Genomic DNA, 24,121 nt, shown 5'->3' with positions numbered 1-24,121 from the left:
TTTTCTCATCCTTAGGTGCGGTTATAATTCTCCCTACTTCACTGAGTTGTTGTGAGGATAAACTGAGATAACCCAGCTAGCATATTTAGAGGAGGGTCTGATACATAGTAAGAGCTCTAGAATGTTATTGGGTATGTAGAGTTGATCTCCTTTAAACAAAATACTCAACATGTCCAAGTGGAAGCCTCATCCCATCAAGGATAATCTAAGGGATGATAATTTTACACTCTTCCACCAGGGGTCTTTATAACTATATTCAAGTGTTAATTTTCAGGGAGCAGAATTTGAAATGTTAGAAATCACAGATAATTTGAGATCAGAGATATATATATATTTTCTCCCTAATAATAACGCAAGTCTAGGTATTTGGAATTTGCCATTACAGCAGCCTCTTCGAACTAGCGTAATTGTAAATGGGGAGTTAGGAGAGTTCCAGCTGAACTTTAGGGACCAAGGGACCTAGAACTTTTGCCTTAGGATTTCCTTCTTGCTTGTCTCTTGCTTTACTCTCCCCTCTCACTCTTGACTAGCTCTCTCTGTTTCCCATTTCCCAGGCCACGGGGTCAAAAACATCGCTTTCAACAATTCCAAGTTTATATATTAATGCTCCGGCCACCAGAGCAACAGAATGAATCAATACTGCTTTCTAATTCTAGCTCCACCCATCCCCCAGACCAATACACTGGGACCACTTATGGGGCCATGCAGGTGAGTATGCTTACCACTCCTGGTCCCATCAACTGAGACTCCTTAGGGCTGGGAGTTTACATAGAGAGTGTCCACGAAATGATGGTTTATAAATCTCTGTTGGGGCAGAGAAACTACAAATGCTAGAAATTATAGATAATGAACACAGTTTAGAGAAAACAAGAGCTCTGAAATAAACATTTTATTTATTTATGACTTATGACTTTATACCTTACTTGAAACCACAAAACCTTGATGAGAATAGAAGGTGACTGATTTACAAAATTTTATTTTACCAAATAATTTGGGAGGGGGCACATCTATCGGTAAAGCAAAAATAGTACAGCTGTGGTTTATTTCAAACCGTATTCACTTGACTATTTTTAAAATCAGTATTTATTTGAGGAGAACTATTTCTATAGCATTTAGAACTGAATTCTTCTAAGATGCCGCTCCTTCCAGCTGAGATTCAGCAAGTGACTTTTATAGGTTTAATTTGTCTTGCAACTATTGACTGTGAGATTTAGAAAACGCTAAGTAAGCTGTGGGTTCACTGCAGACATTAATGTCTCTGTTCATCATACAAGATCTAAAACTGAATATAAAGTTCCCTGTCCCTTGTAAACAGATAAAGTAGCAAAGTGTGTTTTTTTCTGAAGCGCCCCTTCCCAGTCCTTGCTTCAATCTCCACCAACCTTCAGGCACCCAGTGTTCTCTGGCGCCCCCTTGTGACTGTCAGGAGATCCCAGAAAACTAGTTTTCAGAATCATTGTTGAAAATATTACATATTAGTTTCTTTCACTTTCGAAAGTTCTGTATTATTTCAAATTGCAGAAAAAGAGGTTAAGAAACAGCCACTTACATATTCACCAGTTAGATTTAAGAAATATTAACATTTTACCATTTGCCTGAGACCTGTCTAGATTTACATACAGAGTAAAGCACATATCTTAAACATAAAGTTAAATCAGGTTTGGCAAATACATGTTTTCATGTAACCCACAATGCTACCAAGAAAGAGTGCTTTTCCATTACTTTAGCAAGCTCCCTTAGGCCCCTTCCCAATTAACTACAATCCCAAACCCCCAGAGGCAATACTGATTTCTATCAGAATTATTAGTTGTCTTAGAATTTTATGTAAATGAAATCATACTGTTTGGATTCTTTGGCTTAGAATAATGTTTTTGTGATTCATCCACATTGCTGCCTGCATTAATAGATTATTGCTTTTTTAAAAAATTTCTAAGCGGCATTCTCTTGCACGAATATACCAGGGTTTGTTTATCCTTTCTCCTATCGATGGACATTTGGGTTGTTTGTAGTTTTGGGCAGTTATGAATACAGCTACCGTGAACAGTCTTGTATAATTCTTTTTGAGGGCATATATTTTTGTTTCTCTGAGTAAACGCCTAGGGGAAGAATTGCCAGGTCATAGGGCACATGTATAACATTATAAGAAAGCGCAAACAGTTTTCGAAGTTGATGAACCACTGTATGATCAAGCCACCGAGGTGGCTGTTCTCTTGCTCTCTATACATTCCCTGCTCCACCAGTGCCTGCTTCACCTACACCCTACTCACATGACCGACCTAACTACAAACTTGCCTAACCTTTAAATCAGAACATCTCCACCTGTTAGCTGATCAAGGGGGTGGTGAGGGGCGTGCCCCTCTGCTAGTTTCCCTGGTAACCAATGAACCAACCTGACACTAATTCCCCCTATAAGTGGTAACCTCCCCCTCCTCGGGGAGCGTGGACTGCCGCCATGTTCTGCCTGACCTCCGCGCGCAGTGGGGTGTTGCTTCAGGACGTTGCTTCAGAAATGTAAGTAAGATCCCCCATGCGTTAAACCATTGATGTTTCTGTCGCCACTGACTCCCCGGTTTTTCTTCCTTCTCGAACCTGGCCAGCTACAGAGCTTGCAGGCAGGCCTGCTGGGTGCAGCCCAGCAACCATTTTACAATCTAATCAACGGCACATGTGAGTTCCAGTTGCTCTGCATCCTCAACAATATTCGGGGCCATCAATTTTAAACAAATGTATAATTCTAGCCTTTTAGTGTATGTGTAATGGGATTTCACTGTGATTTTAGTTTGCATTTCCCTAATACGTTGAGTGCCTTTTCACGTGCTCATTGGCATTTTTATATCTTCTTTGTGAAGGTTTATCCCTGCCTATTGCCCATTTACTCTTATTTGGATTGCTTTCTTTTTCATATTGAATGATAGCAGTTATTTATATATTCTAGAAACCAGAATGGTGTGACATAAAGATCAGAAAAGAAGAGGTAACACTGTCTCTTCCCAGAGAAGACGATAGTTTACATAGAAATTCTTATAGTAAGTTTTGAAATCATGAAGTGTGGGTCTTGAAATTTGTATTTTTCAGGATGGTTTTGATGATTCTAGTTTCTTTGCATTTCCATATAAGTTTTAGATTCAGCTTGTCAGTATCTTCAAGAAAGCCTGCTGGGACTTTAATTGATACCGCATTGATTTTATAAATCTGTGTCAGGAGAGGGAAGTGTCAAGTCCTGGGACCCACAGGAGTCCTTAGGATGGACTGCCAAGTGAGGGTTCTTGGCTTTGGGCAGGGAAGAATTCAAGAGCTAGCCAGAGTATAGGGAAAGCAAGTTTATTTAGAGGGATATATAGTCCATAGGCACAATGGGAAACCTCTCAGAAACTGAAAGTGGCCCCAGGGCATGGGGTCATTAGTTTTTACGGGGTTAAGTAATTTCGCATGCTAACGAGTGGGAGGAATATTCTTGCTGTTGCGGGGAAAGGTGGGGATTTCTCAGGAACTGGGTCACTGCTCACGTTTTGGCCTTTTATGGTCTGTTTCAGAATTGTCATGGCATAAGGGGGAATGATGTTTTTTAGTATTACAATGAAGGTATGAGCTAAAGGTCAATGACCAAACTATTCTCAAAGCCACATTGGTTTCAGCTGGTTTCAGCTGGTTCCAGCTGGTCTTACCACATTCCAGCAGCTGAGCCCCTTCTTCACTATCTAGCCTTTGTGTCCTGCCCCTTTCCCTCCTGTTGCAAATCAATTTGGAGACAATTGAGATCTTAATAACTAATATTGATTTTTCCCAATACATAAACATAGTATATCTCTTCACATATTTTGAAATTTTTAAAATTTCTCTCAGCAATATTTTGAAGTTTTCAGTGTAAGGATCTTGCACATCTTTCATTACATTTATCCCTAAGTATTTTATTTTTTGATGTATTATCAATGATAGTTTTCTAACTTTTATTTTCCATCTGTTAGTTGCTTGTACACAGAAATACAATTAAATTTTATAATGAACCTTGTATTTTGTGATCTTTTAAATTCATCTATTAATTTTTGTTGTTGTTTTCCTAAATTCCCTGGGAATTTCTATGTAAACAATTGTATCATCTGATAATAGAGACAGTTTTCCTTTTTCCTTTTTGATCTTTATATGTTTTATTTTTTCTGGCTGTATTGCAACATCCAGATTCAGTATAATGTTGAATAGAAGTGATGAACCCAGATATCCTTGCATTGTACCTTATCTTAGGAGAAAACTGGTCACCATTAAGTATGATGTTAAATGTAGGCTTTTCATAGATGTTATCAGTTTGAGGAAGTGTCCTTGTATTCTTGGTTTAATGAGAGTTTTTATCAACAACAGGTTTTGAATTTTAACATTTTTTCTGCATTTTTTGAGATGATCTTGTACATCTTCCTCTTTAGTTTAATTTGGTGAGTTACAGTTATTAATTAACAAATATTATTAACCAACATTGCTTGTTTAACACCTTATATTCATGTGGTAAACCTGATTTTTGTCATCATGTATTATCTTTTTAATGTATTTCTGGGTTTGATTTGCAAATTTTAAAAGGGTATTTATGTGTGTATCATGAGAGATATTGATATTGATCCTCAACTTTCTTTACTTTCACTGTTATTCTCAGGTTTTCATATTTAAGCTGGTCTGGTAAAATTATTTGATACTTCGTATCATTTTCTTTTTTCTGAAAGAGTTAGTGTAAGATTGGTACTATTAATATTTCTTCCTTGAATATTTAATAGCATTCACAGGTGAAGCCATCTCGGCCTGAAATTTTATTTGTGGGAATGTTTTAAACTATAAAGTCAATTTACTTAATATATACGGGGAACATTTAGATTTTCTGTTTCTTCTTCTGTCAGTTTTGATAATATTTGTCCTTCAAGGAATTTATTCATTTTGTCCAAGTTGTTGAATTTGTTGGTATAATGTTGTTCAATAATTGTTGTTCAATAATAATCAAGAGAATAATATCTCTTGATTATTCATTTTTTCTTTGGTGAGAAATTATATCTCAATGTAGTTTTAACTTGCACTCCTCTTATTGTAAGCTAGATTGAGTTGTTTTCATAGATTTGAGTGGCATTTCCATTTTTCTTTGACCTGTCTCTTCATTTCTTTTGTGCATTTCTCTATTTTTTTTCCCCCAACATTTAGAAGATCCTCATATACTAACCATAATAATCCTTTGTATTATAAGTTGCAAATATTTTTCTCATTTATCTTTTCAGTTTTAGTGGGTTTTGCCATGCAATTTGTACTTTAATGTCATGAAACACATACGTCTTCGTCCTTATTGGTTCTGGATTTTATTATTTATTTATTTATTTTTAACATCTTTATTGGAGTATAATTGCTTTACAGTGGTATGTTAGTTTCTGCTTTATAACAAAGTGAATCAGTTATACATATACATATGTCCCCATATCTCTTCCCTCTTGCATCTCCCTCCCTCCCACCCTCCCTATCCCACCCCTCTAGGTGGTCACAAAGCCCCGAGCTGATCTCCCTGTGCTATGCAGCTGCTTCCCACTAGCTATCTATTTTGCATTTGGTAGTGTATATATGTCCATGCCACTCTCTCACTTTGCCCCAGCTTACCCTTCCCCCTCCCCGTATCCTCAAGTCCATTCTCTAGTAGGTCTCCATCTTTATTCCCGTCTTGCCCCTAGGTTCTTCATGACCATTTTTTTTTTTTTTAGATTCCATATATATGTGTTAGCATACGGTATTTGTTTTCCTTTCTGACTTACTTCACCCTGTATGACTGTCTCTAGTCCATCCACCTCACTACAAATAACTCAGTTTCGTTTCTTTTTATGGCTGAGTAATATTCCATTGTATATATGTGCCACATCTTCTTTATGGTTCTGAATTTTGAGTCATAGTTAGGAAATCAGAATTGTTTCAGGTGGGAGTCATTGTGTGAGAAAACCTCTGAGGACCTTTGTGCCTGAGATGCTTTATTTTTTATTACTCTCTCATATTAGAGTGAAAATTTGGTTGGATATGAAAGGCTAGGTTCAAGTTTCTTTTACTTTGAAAAATTTGATTTGCTCATTTTGTGTCATTCAGGGTTGCTGAATTTGTTGGTATAATGTTGTTATAATATCCTCTTGATTATTTTAATGTCTAGAGGCTCTGTCGTAGGTTTCCTCTTTCACCTGTGAAATGGATAATTTATATTTTCCTTTAAAAAAATTTTTTTGATCATTTGGGCCAGTCTTTAATTAATTTTATTGATCTTTTAAAATAATTTGCTTTTGAATATACTGATTTCTCTGTTGCTTGTCTGTTTTCTATTACTGGTTTCTGCTCTATTTTTCTTTCTATTTGGTATTTAGTTTACTCTCTTTTATTCTTTTTAGCTTCTATGGTTGTAGTTTAGATCATTACTTATAACCTTTCTTATTTCCTAATATTAGCATTTACGCCACAGTGTTTCCTCTAAAGCTCTACTTCAGCTGAGTTCCAAGAGTTTTGGTATGCTAAGTTAACCTTATTTCTTCCCCTGAGTTCTTTGGAGAGAGAGACCTTGCCTTATTTAGTATATCTCCAGCACCTACTGCAATGCTTGGTAAAGAGTAATACTCAATAACTCTTACAATAAATAATATCTTTCCTTACCAATTTTCTCTGCTCTCAGTACCCTTCTGATAGCTACTTTGTCAAGAGGTCCTCTTGTTCTCTGGTAGCATACAAAGTCCTCTCTGCACTAAGGGCCTGGGTTACTTCTAGCTCATATCCCCTCTCAGCTATTCAGGACATTCTTAGTCTTCATTTGCACTGTCAATCGTAACAGGTAAGATACCCAAGATCTTTTTATAATCAACAATGAAAAACCACTTTAAGGAAACATCCACAGCTACATAAATTAAAAATAAAAAGCAAAAACCAATATAAACAGATTTATCTCATGGGTGTGTTTCTCCTTCAAAACCTATGCCTTTTGTTCTTAATTCAAATTACTTATTACACAACCTTCTCATGATCTAGGCAATGTTTTGTCCACTGTGGTTAACGTGCTTATTTCCTTACTGCAAGAACACAACTTAGCTCTCTGAAGAAATGGAGGAGAGAAATACATTACTCTCCTTTGGGGTTCATCTGCATTAAGAACAATTGATGGAAACAAAGATTCATAATATTACCTATTATTTTTTATTAACATTTTCTAAAATCTCATGGTAACCTTCTTTTGCAGTCTGTTGCTTTAGACAAGCTCAATTTTATGCTGCCAAATTATGAACTATATAGAAGTGTGCATAGAACAGGTTCCTTATTTTCCAGATGTACATGATACATCTGTGGCTTCTTGAGCATCAACAAAGGCACCAGGGCAGTTTTATTATGAAGACCCCAAACAGATCCTCTTGTTTTTCATTTAAATCAATTGCACATTTGCCAGTCAGAGCTGCTAGGCATAACAGCCTTGGCAAGTTTATCTTAAAAAAACCATTTAGAGTAATTTGTGATGGAGATTGCAGATGATTTAGTTGCCTGACAACTGCTCTGTAGTCAATCACAATGACAGAAGTAAATTAATCCCCTGGCTTTCTCAAGAAACCTTTATGCAGACAATCTTGTCAAAGAGAAATGTAGATTAAGTAGAAGGTTGAAGCGGGTTTTCTTTAAGGTACGCAAAGCTATCCTGCATTTGACTGCCAGCCTCACTCTCAGCAGCTCTTCTGGAAATAAATGCTGAATCATCTAGGTCTTAAAGGGATGAAATTTGGAGCATGTCTACATAAAAATTTGGGGGAAGGAAATACCAGTTATGATTGTGACTCATTAAAGAAGCTCTTGAAGTTTTATGTTCACACCATAATTTGTGGAAACGTGGGCAACTAGGTTTAAGATTGTCGAAGCCAATTGGTTTTTATTGTATGAGTGAAAACATTTTACAATGTTTTGCAGTGGTTTTATCCCAGAGAACAAGAGGGAACTCAAGATATATGTTTCAGGCCATCCTGACATGGAAGACAAGTTTTTGTTTTTTTGTTTTTTGTTTGTTTGTTTGGTGACTTTCCATTGTTCTGTGAAAACTTGACAAAAACTTTTTGGAGGTGGAAGAAATAATGCTAAGTTCTCCTCACTAAATATATCGAGTTCATAGATGCCACAGACATACTTCTTTTAAGATGATCCTTTTTTTTTTCTTTTCCTGTGAGGCTTTATGTGAAGATAGAAGGAATTTCAGATTGAACACTCCATGGTCTGAATTCCAGGGAAATAGCTCAATGAACTCCAAGCTGAAGTGTTTCTCCTTGTGATCCTAGTTAAAAATAGGGGATAACAGTTTAAATGCTTCACCCTGTAGGATGATGATAATAGCCTATGTTTGCAATTATCTCATTTTATCCTTGCCCCAACCTGTCAGGTAGGCAAGGCAGGAAGTAGTATTCCCAGTTTTATACAAGGGGATATGGTAAGGTGACTGGCTTACAGTCATATGGCTAATAAGTGACAAAACCAGCGCTCTCACCTAGACTCTGGTGCTTTACCTCTGTCAAACTGCAGGGATTTCTTTTATTTTCTCCTTTGCTTTCTTTTTTCCTTCTAGGAAACAAACAGCTCCAAATATTCACTGACGATATTATAAAATGTCTGGACTAAAGATTCCTATGAGGAAATAACTGGGAATTGTTACATTTCCAAAAATTGATCATAAACATAGTTACAACTATTTTTTTTATGTCTGCACGTGAGAAGACTTGAGTTTAACAGGCTTCAAATCTGAGATCATCCAGCCAATTTTCTAAAAATGTGAGATATAAAAGTCAAGAGATTTGACAGTTCTTTTTTTTTTGCCGTACGCGGGCCTCTCACTGTTGTGGCCTCTCCCGTTGCGGAGCACAGGCTCCGGACGCGCAGGCCCAGCGGCCATGGCTCACGGGCCCAGCTGCTCCGCGGCATGTGGGATCTTCCCGGACCGGGGCACGAACCCGTGTCCCCTGCATCGGCAGGCGGACTCTCAACCACTGCACCACCAGAGAAGCCCTGACAGTTCTTTTTTAAAAAAAAAAAATTACAGTAGAATTTTCCATTTTGGAATTTTGGATATATTGGTAACATCTGGGGAGCTACTTAATAAGAACATATTTTAAATATAAGGTGGGTGTGGTAGGCTGGATAATGGCTTCCCCAAAGATATCCAGGTCCTAACCCCTTGAATCTGTGAAGATATGGCTTTATGTGGAAAAGGGGATTTTGCAGGTGTGATTAAGTTAAGGATCTTGAGATGGGAAGTTTATCCTGGATTAACCGGGTTGGCCCAATATAAACACAAGTGTCCTTATAAGAGAGAGGTGGGAGGGTCAGAGTTAACAGTAGGAGATGTGAAGATGAAAGCAAAAGCTTGGAGTGACACGATGTTGGAGTGAGCCAAGAAAGGAATGCAAGTGGCCTCTAGAGGTCGAAAGAGGTGAGAAAAGATTCTCCCCTGAAATCTCCAGAAGAAATGCAGACCTGCTAACATCTTGATTTTAGATTTCTGATCTCCAGTACTGTAAGAGAATAAGTTTGTGTTGTTCTAAGCCACTAAATCTGCGGTAATTGTTACTACAGAAATAGAGAAGTAAAATAGTGGGAATTTTTCTTAGTTTTTTTTCCCCTTCAATTCAGAACATCTTACTCAAGTAGAAGTGTATCTATTTTACTAGATTAAAGGCAACATTCTCTTGCATTACATTGTTTTATGTAGATTTGGGATATCTTAATTACTGGCGAAGTTTCAAGTTTTGTTTAATTGAACTGAATCTTTTCGAAGGAACATTGATTTTTGTTGGAGAAAAGTAGGCTCCCTGAACAAACATTACTCAGATGTGGGCTTATTGTTTTTTTTAATGAAAATGGTTTATTACATTTTCTTGTTATGAAAATATTTATTCTCCATGAACGTTTCAGGAAATAAAAAGGTATAAATAATAAAGTCAAAGTTGTCTGTAATCCTACCACATCTGGAAAATGCTCTGATGTCAAATACAGTCTAATCTTGTGGCGTTTCCCCTGAAAGCAGTGTGTTCTTCTCCAGTTGATTATCAGAGAATGAGGGCTCTGGAGGTGGGCTTTGGACCCGAGAATGAGCTTGCGAAATGAAAGAAGTAACACTGACAGTTATCAAGGGTCTGTGTGGTGTTTAGCCTGATAGAAATGCCTCAAGTTGTCCTGGAGCCATGGGCTAGGACAGGTGACTCTAGCAAGGAACCCAGAGGATACAGCTAGACTTAGGCCCTGTGTGTATACGTAGAGCCATAAATCATGTTCCTCCTAAACACTTCCCTTTCCTCCCTTTGCCCCAGATCCTTCCATAGGGTCTGGGTGAAACTTACGGATTGGTCTCTTCTGCTGCAGAGAATTAATTGAAATTCTGCCTCTGGGATGGAGTCACAGAGGTTAGCATAATCTCCTCTTCCCAGGAGCTTAGGTGTTACCAGCATTCCAAGAAGGAGTCACTTCGTGTTTGGTGGCTTCTCCTAACATCATGAAATGCTGTCTGGCTGCTGCAGAAGCACCAAGTCCCCTTACCAATCAGGCACTGCTGCACTAGCTCTCACGACTCTCCTTGGAGTCACTTATCTGCCAGGGCAAGTGTCCAGAATCCTCCAGATATGAAGCACAGGAACCATCTAGCATTGGTTGCTTGTGTGATGTAACGTTACCGAGGCAAATGCAGTAGGAGAATGACTGGTGCTACCTTGATTTCAGCACCCAAATTAGAGAACTGAATTATGTTTCCTTCTTCAGTTTCCTGTTGTGTGATGACCTAAGCCTATCTCCTGCTTCAGACTCTTCAACCAAGAGACAGATGTAGAAGGGAGTCTGGACATGACTACCCTGATGTTGACCTTGTCTTCCATCTCATGGGTGAAGCAATGCAGGGGCAGTTCAGAGGTACTTCTCAGCCCCAGGTTCACATTGTCTAATCCAAAGTTGCAGCGGTCATAAGCTGAGGAGGCAGCAGCAAAGCGGTGTGATGAAGAAGCTGGAGCTAAAGAATGCAAGGGACCTGTTGCTAAAGCATGTGAGACAGCATCCTGGGGGCCTCAGAAGTAGCTGGAGTTCGTGGTGAGGGGGACTTGATTTCTGACACGTTAGTGGTAGCTCAGGCATGTTTATTTGGGCGTGGAAGGTAAAGTGATGGCATGTGGAAGTTGGAGAGCCTGCCTTTTACACTGGCAAGCTGTCGTCTACAAGAGCAGCAATAGGAGATCCTTGTGTCATGTAGCGCTGTATGTTTAGAGGCAGCAAGAAAAACACCTGCTGGGCTGCCTTGTACGGCTGTGTAGGATTTGCTCTGAACAGTTCTGGTCTATGATGTACATGATTTTCCCTGGAGTTTTACAGTGCAGCTGCCCTGCCATCTGATTTCTGTGTATTCAGGTATCTGAAGTTCAGTGGGTTGTCTGACATTATCTATCACATACTTGAGCATTAAAACCCTCAGAGGTTTGCCAGAGTCTTAAAAGACATTTGACGTCAATCTGTCTAAAGATGAGACGTCTATGGAAATGTGTGTGTGAGTGTGTCAGTGTGTGAATACGTGTGTGTTACAGCATGATCAACTTTGTTTCTTGGGATTCTAACGAAGTTATAATTGTAAATGTGTGTGTAATCTGCAAGACTTTCAATCCTGTTGCCTTTGGTAATAACCAGGCTCAGAAGTTAACAATTAGGCAGTGCTAGATACAGCTCTTTGGGGGCGTGGTTGTGATGAGATAAGTGGATATACGGCCCTAATTGTTCTGTAGAAAATTTAAAGCATAACATTAAAAAATTTCTTTTGGAAAACAGACGTTGGATTCATGGTAGTTAAAATTTCTGGCTGGAGATAACATCTTGCGTTAGGCACTTTGCACTCAACCATTGATTCAGAGAGGAACAACAGAACAGATAATCCCATACGTAAAATAATCCAAAACAGGCTTTATTTGATGTTGGAATGCAAAGTAGCAGCTTCGCCTGTAGTTGCTCTGGGAAAGCAAGCTAGCTCATTCAGAAGCAAGGGGGTGAAGACTTCTTGCAGGTGTGAAGATTTCTTGCAGGTGTTAGATATTACCTGATTTCCCATTCTTCTTCACGAAATGCCGTCTGTCATTTTGCTCCACGTTGAGTACGAGTGAAACCTACTCTTAGATGGATGAAGAGCGTTGTGCTGGTGAGAGAGGCCAGGCCACCAAGGCCAGTCTGGGCTTTAAGAAAGGCCATTCTCTCTCAGCTTAGGTTGTTTCTACTTCAGGTTCAACCCCAAGCCGTGCAAAAGACTAGGTAAGGAAAAGAAAGAAGTGGACACAGCTCCTTGTTACCTCTCTGGTTCTTCAATCAAATCCACCTAAAGTTTGGTCGGTGTGACCCATGTGGAATGGGGAATCCTTTAGGTCAGGGCAGCTCTGGGCAGGAGCAGACTGCCGTTATGCCGAAACCGCACAACTCAGATGGGATTTGAACCCAGCCAAAACTCAGATTGGGACTCAAACCCACACTTTTAATTGAAATCACACACCTGTTCTCAGGACTTAATGAAACTCAGGTTCTTTATGTCTCGTCATCACAGAAAGAAATCAGTGAGAGACAAAGTGATAGGTAAGAATTGGATTTATTTAGAGATACACACATTCCAAAGACAGAATACAATCGGTCTCGAAAGGTGAGAACGGCCCTGAAGTATGCGGTGGTTAGTTTTTATGGGCTGGGTAGTTTCATAGGCTAACAAGTGGGAAGATTATTCCAACTCCTTTGGAGAAGGGCGGGGATTTCCAGGATTTGGGCCACCACCCACTTTTTGGCCTTTGATGGAACTGTAGTGGCACCTGTGGGTGTGTTATTTAGCATATGCTAATGTATTACAATGAGTGTATAATGAGGCTCAAGGTCTACTGGAGGTCGAATTGTCTGCCATCTTGGGCCTAGTTGGCTCTAACAAGTTTATGCCATGTCCTCAATGGCTATGTCATTCTTTTAAAGGTTGTGCCCTGCACCCTTCCCTCCTGTTTCAATATCACTGGGCTGAGAATATGCCACATTGGCATTTATCGGCTACCTACTACCATATAAGGGATTCCTAGCTGGGCACTAGTCCTATGTTCTTATTCTTACTGACTACACCTGCCCAAAAGGTCATTCCAGAGGTTTGGTTTCTATCTTTCGGGGCACAGGATTCACTTGGCAGTCTCCACTGCCTCGTTTTGAGCTCTGGCTAACAGGAGCGAGGGTCAGGCTGTGGTTATCCACCGTCTTTCTGAGGCATGGCTGACCAACCTGAGACTATATTTGCCAGCCTCCTTTGCGGCTGGGTGTAGTTAGTGAGCGAATTCTCACTGATTATATATGAGTGATACTAAGAGTACAAGTGGTACAAGAACCTGCATCCTTGATGACGTAACTGAGCCGGGGATCCAGTCAGTCCTGCAGTGGTTGGTTGTGGTCTCGTGCTGTGTAAGATGATTACACGTGGCCTCACTGTTTCAGCACTTTGAGTCAGGGTTCTTGCAGCTGAAAGCATGCAAATGAATACTGAGGAGACCAACTAGTCCATCTCTGGGCTTCTTGTCAGCGTTTCGTCCAGAGCAAACACGACTGATTTAGACCTTTTCAGAATTTACAGGCTTAACTCTTCTGCCAAGTGTGTTTTAAATTTAGCCTGTCTCCTTCCTGCTGTTGTTTAAGCACATGATTTATTGTCCTGTCAGGAGAGAAAAACTCCAGGTGATATACTGAGTGTTATTTTGTGAATCTTCCCAGCTACTTCTATTCCAGTATTAATTAATCTCTGGAACTTTAAGACTTTCTTGATAGATCTTATTTTATAACCCTTTAAATTGAATCCAAAGCAACTAATTATATTCTAGTCCAATTGATCTTTTTTTTTTCTTTCTTCAATTATACTTTAAAACTTTTATCCTTCAAAAACTTGGGAGTGAATAATTGTTCTAACACGACTTCCAAACTCCACAATTGCCCTAAGTTAGGAAAGGCCTGTAAACAATTAATAAACAGAAACCTCAATTAAATAGAGTTGGAAGACCAGAAAGGGAGGTCTCAAGCCCTGAGACAATAGCAAAGCTGATGAGAAGAAAGAGCTGCTTTCTTTCCTGGCAAGGGACTCAGCCAGTGAAAAGCTTTGGACTCTTTCTTTACTATAGCCCTCGAACTTCCTTCTCCCCCTCAATAAAAACGCTCTCCTTCCCTTGCTCTGTGGGGACTTGCATGTGCCTTGCCATGGTTGGAAACCCTGAATTTCAATTCTCTCCTGATCCTGAATAAACCCATCATTGCTAGAGGAATAGCTGGCAGTCTATTTGTTTTAGGTCAACAGGCCCTTTCAGCTTTCAAAAGCAATCCTTTGGAGGGCCTCCGGCTTCTACCTGCTCCCTGGTGGCAAAGCCAGTGTCACATGTTGTAGGTTTTCATAACTTCCAGGGACCAAATTCTGTTATCTATTTCTGAGTAACAAATCATACACAAATTAGTGGCCTAAAATAACAACAATATATTCGACTCACAAACCTGTGATGTGGGCATAGTTTGGTGGGGTTAGCTCATCTCTGCAGAGTAATGACAGGTGAGGTTTCCTTTAAGATAACTCACTCATCTTGTCTGTTATATTGGTGCTGGCTAATGGCTAGGGGCCCAGCCAGTGTTGGTTGCTGGTTGGAGACTTGATACCTTACTAGAGTGGCCACTCCACGGAGCTAATTGAGCTCTTTCACAGCATGGTGGCTGGGTTCCAAGAACAAATGTTCTAAGAGAGGGGAAGAGGAAGCTATCAAACTCTTAAGCACAGCATCACTTCTACAATATTTTGTTGATCAAGCAGTCACAACGTCTGCCCAGTTCAAAACAGTGAAATGTAGCAGAAGTAAGAAAGAACTTGCAGCCATGTTTACCAAGTAGAAGATATTAATTTTATCCAGATTTTAAAAACCAAGAAAAATGGAAACACATAAAAGTTAATTAATTTCCTCAAGGTCACACAGCTTGAAAGCATAGAGCTGAGATTTTAATCTAGGTGGTATTGTTACAGACTCCTAGTTCTTTACAAGTACACTTTTATGAGAAAATTTGACAAAGGCAAACTTTTTACAACTGATCACTATGGTTTAATATTAAGTCTGCCAATCAAGGCCTAAAGAGAACCAAGTCTTAAAATATATAAGTATAGGAAGCACTCCGGTTGATCAGTGAAGCCTAACTTTTATTTCAGTGTGGTCATGTAACAAATTTTAATTATTAAACAAATTTTTTAAAATTTTATTTTTTATAATTTTTATTGGAGTATTGTTGATTTACAATGTTATGTTAGTTTCAGGTGTACAGCAAAGTAAATCAGTTATACATATACATATATCCACTGTTCTTTAAGATTTTTTTCCTATATAGGGCATTACAGAGTATTGAGTAGACTTCCCTGTGCTATACGGTAGGTCCTTGTTGGTTATCTATTTTATATTTAGTAGTGTGTGTATGTCAATCCCAATCTCTCAATTTTTCCCTCCCCCAACTTACCCCCTGGTAACCCAAATTTGTTTTCTACATCTGTAACTGTATTTTTGTTTTGTAGATAAGTTCGTTTGTACCCTTTTTCTTTTGGATTCTACATGTAAGTGATATCATACGATATTTGTCTTTCTCTGTCTGACTTCACTCAGTATGACAGACTCTAGGTCCATCCATGTTGTTGCGAAAGGCATCATTTTGTTCTTTTGTTATGACTGAGTAATATTCCATCGTATGTATGTACCACATCTTTATCCATTCCTCTGTTGATGGACATTTAGGTTGCTTCCATGTCCTGGCTATTGTAAATAGTGCTGCAGTGAACATTCGGGTGCATGTATCTTTTCAAATTATGGTTTTCTCTGGATATATGCCCAGGAGTGGGATTGCTGGATCATATGGTAGCTCTATTCTTAGTTTTTTTAAGGAACTTCCATACTGTTCTCAATTGTGGCTGCACCAATTTACATTTCCACTAACAGTGTAGGAGGGTTCCCTTCTCTCCACGCCCTCTACGGCGTTTGTTTGTAGATTTTTTTGTTGATGACCATTCTGACCGTTGTGAGCTGATACCTCATTACAGTTTGATTTGCATTTCTCTAATAATTAGTGATGTTGAGCATTTTTGTATGTGCTTTTTGGCCATCTGTATATCATCTTTGGAGAAATGTCTATTTAGATCTTTTGCCCATTTTTTGGTTGGGTTATTTGTTTTTTTTAATATCTATCTATTTATTTATTTTGGTTACGCTGGGTCTTCATTATGGCATGCGGGATCTTCGTTGTGGCATGTGGGATCTTTAGCTGCGGCATGTGGGCTTCTTAGTTGTGGCGTGCATGTGGGATCTAGTTCCCCCACCAGGGATCAAAGCCAGTCCCCCTGCATTGGGAGTGTGGAGTCTTACCCAGTGGACCACCAGGGAAGTTCTGGTTGTTTGTATTTTGATATTGAGCTGCATGAGCTCTTTGTATATTTTGGAAATTAATCCCTTGTTGGTTGCTTTGTTTGCAAATATTTTCTCCCATTCTGAGGGTTGTCTTTTCATTTTGTTCATGGCTTCCTTAGCTGTGCAAAGGCTTTTAAGTTTAGTTAGGTTCCATTTGTTTGTTTTTGTTTTTATTTTCATTATTCTAGGAGGTGGATTGAAAAAGATCTTGCTGTGATTTATTTCACAGAGTGTTCTGCCTATGTTTTCCTCCATGAGTTTTATAGGATCCAGCCTTACATTTAGGTCTTTAATCCATTTTGAGTTTATTTTTGTGTATGGTGTTAGGGAGTGTTCTAATTTCATTCATTTACAGGCAGCTGTCCAGTTTGCCCAGCACCACTGATTAAAGAGACTGTCTTTTCCCCTTCATATATTCTTGCCTCCTTTGTCATAGATTAGGTGACCATAGGTGCATGGGTTTATCTCTGGGCTTTCTATTCCTGTTCCATTGATCTATATTTCTGTTTTTGTGCCAGTACTGTGCTCTTTTGATTACTGTAGCTTTGATTACTGTTTTGGTTCCTCCAGCTATGTTTTTCTTTCTCAAGCTTGCCTTATCTATTCAGGATCAAATTGTAAAGTTGTTTGTTCTAATTCTTCGAAAAATGCCATTGTTAGTTTCATGGGGATTGCATTGAATCTGTAGATTGCTTTGGGTAGTAGACTAATTTTCACAATATTGATTCTTCCAATCCAAGAACATGGTATGTCTCACTATTTGTTTGTGTCATCTTTGATTTCTTTCGTCAGTGTCTTATAGTTTTCTGAGTACAGGTCTTTTACTTCCTTAGGCAGGTTTATTCCTAGGTATTTCATTCTTTTTGAAGTGATGGTAAATGGGATTGTTTCCTTAATTTCTCTTTCTGATCTTTCATTGTTAGTGTATAGCAATGCCCGAGATTTCTGTGTATTAATTTTGTATCCTGAAACCTTACCTGATTCACTGATGAGCTCGAGTAGTTTTCTGGTAGCATCTTTAGGATTTTCTATGTATAGTATCATGTCATCTCCAAAGAGTGACAGTTTTACTTCTTTTCCAATTTGGATTCCTTTTATTTCTTTCTCTTCTCTGATTGCCGTGGCTAGGACTTTCAAAACTGTGTTGGATAAAAGTGGCAAGAGTGGACATCCTTGTCTTGTTCTTGATCTTAGAGAAAATGCCTTCAGTTTTTCACCATTGAGAATGGAGAATGATCTTTGCTGTGGGTTTGTCATATATGGCCTTTATTATGTTGAGGTAGGTTCCCTCTCTGTGTTTGTGGTCTCCTTTCCGCAGGCTGCGGGACTCGAGTTCCTCTTGCTTCTGGTGTCTGCCTCCTGGTGGGTGAAGTTGGTCTGGAGGCTTATGTCATTATCCCCTTCATAAGGGGTTCGGCTGGTGTTGTGGTGACCAGAACCTGCCCTGGATATTGAGCGGGGCCTCCCCTTTGCTCTGTGGTTGTCACTGTCCTGTCAGGGGCAGGACCTGCTCCCTAGTTGTTGGAGTAGAGGCCCCTAGATCTGTTTCTTAGCTGTGTTTCTGATCTGCAGTGGGAGGTAGGCAGGATTGGGGCATTTCCACTGGGAGGGAAGCCACTGAGTATTCCTCCTCTGGAGCTGTTCACCTGTGAATGTGCTCTGTTGTGTCCACTTTCACCCATTGTGTGGGCTTGCAAAGTACACTGTTGTTGGAACTGCTCTCCGTCCCACCTTAACTGTGGGTATCCTGGCAATTGGCCTTGGTCGCTCTTAGGCATTGTTTTCACCAGGCCACTGGTGCAGATCCACTGAGATCAGGTCCCAGGACTGCAGTAGTTGTGCACCTGGACCCGCTGTGGGAGCTATGGAGGCAGCTCAGACTCTGGTCTGTCCCAACTCCTGTGTGTACGCACCCACATAGCCCACAGCTGCTAAAGCCAGACCCTTCTCAGCTGCAGGAGCACTTGTTACCTGTTCTGATGTTCCGCAGGTGCTGAATTTAGGAAGCCATCAGCGGAGGTGTAACTCCATGGTTCATGCAGCCAGGAGGAGATTTCAGCTTTTTCCTTAGTCACACAGCCCCTGGGGCTCAGCTATGGTTTCATCCCCCGCTCTGCATGTGTTCCTCCCACCAGAGTCTGTTCCAGAGGCTGCTGGAGCATGCGAGCCCATCAGGAGAGAGGGGGCTAAGGTGGTGATCAGGCCGCCCAGGAGGTAGGGTGCTGGGTGGCAATCCAGATGCACGAGCCCATCAGGCAGGAAGGAGCCGAGGCGGAGACTGGGGTGTGTGGTCTGCCCAGGTGAGGAGGGCGCTGGGGTAGCAATTGGAATGCACGATCCCGTCAGGCAGGAGGGAGCCAAGACAGCGAGTAGTTTGCCCGGGCCGGGGTGGGGGACGGAGGAGGCAATGGTGGGGGCGTTCAAGCCGGCTCTGGAGGGGGCCCTCCCTAGTGCCCATGGAGGCGGGGGCCGGCGCGTGAGGAGAGAGGCTGAAATGGCGGCCCTGCCCTCTGCGCGTCACTCAACAACGGCACTTCGCTTCTGTGGTGGCCAGGGCTTCCTCCACGAGCATTCTGGGTTGTGGAGCTCCCCACTCCCGTCCCCCCAGGCTGTGTCCTCACACCCAACAGCAGTCCGCTCTCTGGGTCTGCTCTCCAAACTCCACATTCCCCCGTGTGCACTGGTGGACACCCGCCTCAGCCTGGGCTGTGGCATGGACCATCCCTGTAGGTCTCACTCTGTCCTGCCTGCCACAGGCCGGTTGCTGGGCTCTCCTCTAAGTCCCCGAGGCTCCCCTTCTGTACCAGCTGATCTCTTCCCTAGTGAGGGGGCTTCCCCAGATGCAGGAACCTCTCCTCACCTTAACCTCCCTGCCAGGGGTGCAGGTCCTGTCCCACTTCTCCTCTTCCTTTCTTCTTTCTTTTGTTCTACCCAGTTATGTGGGGATCTCTCATGTCCTTTTAGGTGTCCAAGGTCCTCTACTAGTGTTCAACAGGTGCTCTGTGAGAATTGTTCCATTTTTAGATGTATTCTTGGTGGCTTTGTGGGGAGAGATGAACTCCACGTTCTCCCACTCCTTCGCCATCTTGAGTATCATCTAAACAAATTTTAAGTGTTTTTTTTTTTTTTTTTTTGAAGTACGCGGGCCTCTCTCTGTTGTGGCCTCTCCCGTTGCGGAGCACAGGCTCCGGACGCGCAGGCTCAGCGGCCATGGCTCACGGGCCCAGCCGCTCCGTGGCATGTGGGATCCTCCCGGACCGGGGCACGAACCCATGTCCCCTGCATCGGCAGGCGGACTCTCAACCACTGCGCCACCAGGGAAGCCCCAAATTTTAAGTTTTAATAAAATTTCAGTTTTAAATTCCCATTTTTATTTTGTTGGAACTTGGTAAGAGGGAAAATCTGGTAAGAGGGAAAAAAAAGTAAACTTTTCAATCAATATAATTTCCCACAGGCTGTTCTGCCAGGTTAGCCAGTACTGAAGCCAGTTTACCATGGACATTTTCTAATTTAGCAGAATCAATGTGTAGACCAATTAAACAGATTAAGATACCAAATACTTTTCTTTCAATTAAAAAATCCAAGAGAAAATTTGCATGAATAAGAAAAATGATAGGCAAAGCCTCTGACAGAGAAAAATTGTAAGAATTTCTAAGCAGTTGAATGAAACAGGATGCTTTTGGAGGTACAATCTGGTGGTCCTGAGAAGGATAAAAGAGAAGTGATTGCCAGAGAAAAATAGAGAAGGGAAGCAATAAAGTGTCCTAGGTTAGAAGGCTCCAGTTTTTAACATGAATTCTCCTGGAAAGTATATATATATATATGTATGTGTACATTTATTATTTTATTGTACATTCAAGATGATAAATAATTTTGAGTTTAACAATGTGGTAAATATTAAAAGACAGAGGTCCACTTGTATTGTCTTCCAAACGTATTTATTAAATATGCTATTTATTAAATAACTTATCATTTTCTTATGTAATTGAACTACCATAAGGATCATTTATTCTCATGTATACTGGATGCTGTTTCTGGACTCTATTTCGCTCCACTGGTCTATTTGTATTTGTCTTATACAAATACAATGTTTAATTAATTATGATATTTTCAAATATGTGGTATATCATTGTGGTTCTTTTCTTGGCTACTCTTTGGTAATAGTAATTTTTTAAAAAAAAATACTAACTTGAAGATTATTTTTTCCAATTAGAAAAAGCTATTGAGTTTCTGATTAGAATTTCATTAAACATATATTAATTCAGGAAAAAAATTTAAATTAACTTTTCATTCTATCCAGTTTAAAATATGATCTGATCTGGTAATTTAAAATTTTTTTCAGTTTTTTTGTTTTTTCATTAGAAAAGTTCAATCTGTAGTCTATTTCTCTTCCTACTTCTTTTAAAAAGATGGTATGCTGCTCTACAGGCATGCTGAGTCTGTCCTCGGGAGTCTCCCCAAGAGTAGCACAAATGCCTCTTTAGTATTTTGAACACCTAGAGGAGAGCTGTTCATCTGACAGCTTATACTTATCACTGTTCATCTCCTTTCACTATGGTTGGGCATGCCATAGGCCTTTTTTTTTTAAATTTAATTTTATTTATTATTTTATAAAGCAGGGTCTTATTAGTTATCTGTTTCAAACATATTAGTGTATATATGTCAATCCCAGTCTCCATCACTACCCACCCGCCCTGCTTTCCTCCCTTGGTGTCCATACATTTGTTCTCTACATCTGTGTCTGTATTTCTGCCTTGCAAACTGGTTCGTCTGTACCATTTTTCTAGATTCCACATATATGTGTTAATATACGATATTTGTTTTCCTCTTTCTGACTTACTTCACTCTGTATGACAGTCTCTAGGTCCATCCACGTCTCTACAAATGACCCAATTCCATTCCTTTTTATGGCTGAGTAATATTCCATTGTATATATGTACCACATCTTCTTTATCCAATCGTCTGTCGATAGGCATTTAGATTGCTTCCATGACCTGGCTGTTGTAAAGAGTGCTGCAATGAACATTGGGATGCATGTGTCTTTTTGAATTATGGTTTCCTCTGGGTATATGCCCAGTAGTGGGATTGCTAGGTCATATGGTAATTCTATTTTTAGTTTTTTAAGGAACCTCCATACTTTTCTCCATAGTGGCTGTATCAATTAACATTCCCACCAACAGTGCAAGAGGGTTCCCTTTTGTCCATGCCCTCTCCAGCATTTGCTGTTTGTAGATTTCCTGATGATCACCATTTTAGCCAGTGTGAGGTGATACCTCATTGTAGTTTTGATTTACATTTCTCTAATGATTAGTGATGTTGAGCATCCTTTCATGTGTTTGTTGGCAACCTGTATATCTTCTTTAGAGAAATGTCTATTTAGCTTTTCTGCCCATTTTTGGATTAGGTTGTTTGTTTTTTTAATATTGAGCTGCATGAGCTGTTTATATATTTTGGAGATCAATCCTTTGTCCTTTGATTTGTTTGAAAATATTTTCTTCCATTCTGATGCTTGTCTTTTCATCTTGTTTATAGATTCCTGTACTATGCAAAAGCTTTGTTTCATTAGGTCCCATTTGTTTATTTTTGTGTTTATTTCCATTACTCTAGGAGGTGGGTCAAAAAAGATCTTGCTGTGATTTACGTCAAAGAATGTTCTTCCTATGTTTTCCTCCAAGAGTTTTATAGTGTCCCATCTTACATTGAGGTCTTTAATCCATTTTGAGTTTATTTTTGTGTATGGTGTTAGGGAGTGTTCTAATTTCATTCTTTTACATGTAGCTGTCCAGTTTTACCAGCACCACGTATTGAAGAGGCTTTCTTTTCTCCATTGTATATCCTTGCTTCCTTTGTCATAGATTAGTTGATTAAGTGTGTGGGTTTACCTCTGGGCTTTCTATGCTGTTCCATTGGCCTATATTTCTGTTTTTGTGCCAGCACCATATTGTCTTAATTACTGTAGCTATGTAGTATAGTCTGAAGTCAGGCAGTCTGATTCCTCCAGTTCTGTTTTTTTCCCTCAAGATTGCTTTGGCTATTCGGGGTCTTCTGTGGCACCATACAAATGTTAAGATTGTTTTGTTCTTGTTCTGTAAAAAAATGCCATTGGTAATTTGATAGGGATTGCATTGAATCTGTAGATTGCTTTGGGTAGTATAGTCATTTTCACAATATTGATTCTTCCAATCCAAGAACATGGTATATCTCTCCATCTGTTTGTGTCATCTTTGATTTCTTTCATCAGTGTCTTACAGTTCTCTGAGTACAGATCTTTTACCTCCTTAGGTAGGTTTATTCCTAGGTATTTTATTATTTTTGTTGCAGTGGTGAATGGGATTGTTTCCTTAATTTCTCTTTCTGATCTTTCATTGTTAGTATATAGGAATGCCAGAGACTTCTGTGCATTAATTTTGTAACCTGCAACTTTACCAAATTAAATGATTAGCTCTAGTAGTTTTCTGGTGGCATCTTTAGGATTTTCTATGTATAGTATCATGTTATCTGCAAACAGTAACAGTTTTACTTCTTCTTTTCCAATTTGTTTAATTTTTTTTCTTCTCTGATTGCCATGGCTAGGACTTCCAAAACTGTTGAATAATACTGGCGAGAGTGGACATCCTTGTCTTGTTCCTGATCTTAGCGGAAAAGCTTTCAGTTTTTCACCATTGAGAATGATTTACTGTGGGTTTGTCGTATATGGCGTTTATTATGTTGAGGTAGGTTCTCTCTATTTCCACTTTCTGGAGAGTTTTTATCATAAGTGGGTGTTGAATTTTGTCAAAAGCTTTTTCTGCATCTGTTGAGATGATCATATGGTTTTTACTCTTCAGTTTGTTTATGTGGTGTATCACATTGATTGATTTGCATATATTGAAGAATCCTTGCATTCCTGGGATAAATCCCACTTGTTCATGGTGTATGATCCTTTTAATGTGTTGTTGGATTCTGTTTGCTAGTATTTTATGAGGATTATTTCGTCTGTATTTATCAGTAATATTGGTCTTTAATTTTCTTTTTGTGTAGTATCTTTGTCTGGTTTTGGTATCCGGGTGATGGTGGCCTCATAGAATGAGTTTGGGAGTGTTCCTTCCTCTTCAGTGTTTTGGAAGAGTTTGAGAAGGATGGGTGTTAGCTCTTCTCCAAATGTTTGACAGAATTCACCTGTGAAGCCAGCTGGTCTTGGATTTTGTTTGTTGGAAGATTTTTAATCACAGTTTCAATTTAATTACCTGTGATTGGTCTGTTTGTATTTTCTATTTCTTCCTGGTTCAGTCTCAGAAGTTTATACGTTTCTAAGAATTTGTCCATTTCTTCCAGGTTGTCCATTTTATTGGCATAGAGTTGCTTGTAGTAGTCTCATGATGCTTTGTCTTTCTGCAGTGTCTGTTGTAACTTCTCCTTTTTATTGATTTGAGTCCTCTCCCTCTTTTTTTGATGAATCTGGCTAAAGGTTTATCAGTTTTGTTTATCTTCTCAAAGAACCAGCTTTTAATTTTATTGATCTTTGCTGTTGTTTTCTTTGTTTCTCATTTATTTCTGCTCTAATCTTTATGATTTCTTTCCATCTAACTTTGGGTTTTGTTTGGTCTTCTTTCTCTAGTTGCTTTAGGTGTAAGTTTAGATTGTTTATTTGAGATTTTTCTTGTTTCTTGAGGTAGGATTGTATT

The 24,121-nt window shown here is 39.6% G+C and overlaps 1 long non-coding RNA gene across 1 annotated transcript in view; it reads left to right on the top strand.

Annotated features, from left to right (window-relative positions):
• Nucleotides 1-599: 599 nt before the first annotated feature.
• The window catches only part of LOC141279536 (uncharacterized), a 51,350-nt gene continuing 27,828 nt past the window's right edge, over nucleotides 600-24,121 (top strand). The window contains exon 1 of the long non-coding RNA XR_012333944.1: nucleotides 600-708. This is a non-coding gene — a long non-coding RNA (uncharacterized lncRNA). The remainder of the gene's footprint in view (nucleotides 709-24,121) is intronic.

The sequence above is a fragment of the Tursiops truncatus genome, chromosome 9 (genome assembly GCF_011762595.2).
Source record: "Tursiops truncatus isolate mTurTru1 chromosome 9, mTurTru1.mat.Y, whole genome shotgun sequence".
Lineage (NCBI taxonomy): Eukaryota > Metazoa > Chordata > Mammalia > Artiodactyla > Delphinidae > Tursiops > Tursiops truncatus.
The sequence above is the reverse complement of the archived record's forward strand: the minus strand, read 5'-3'. Positions and strand labels throughout refer to the sequence as shown.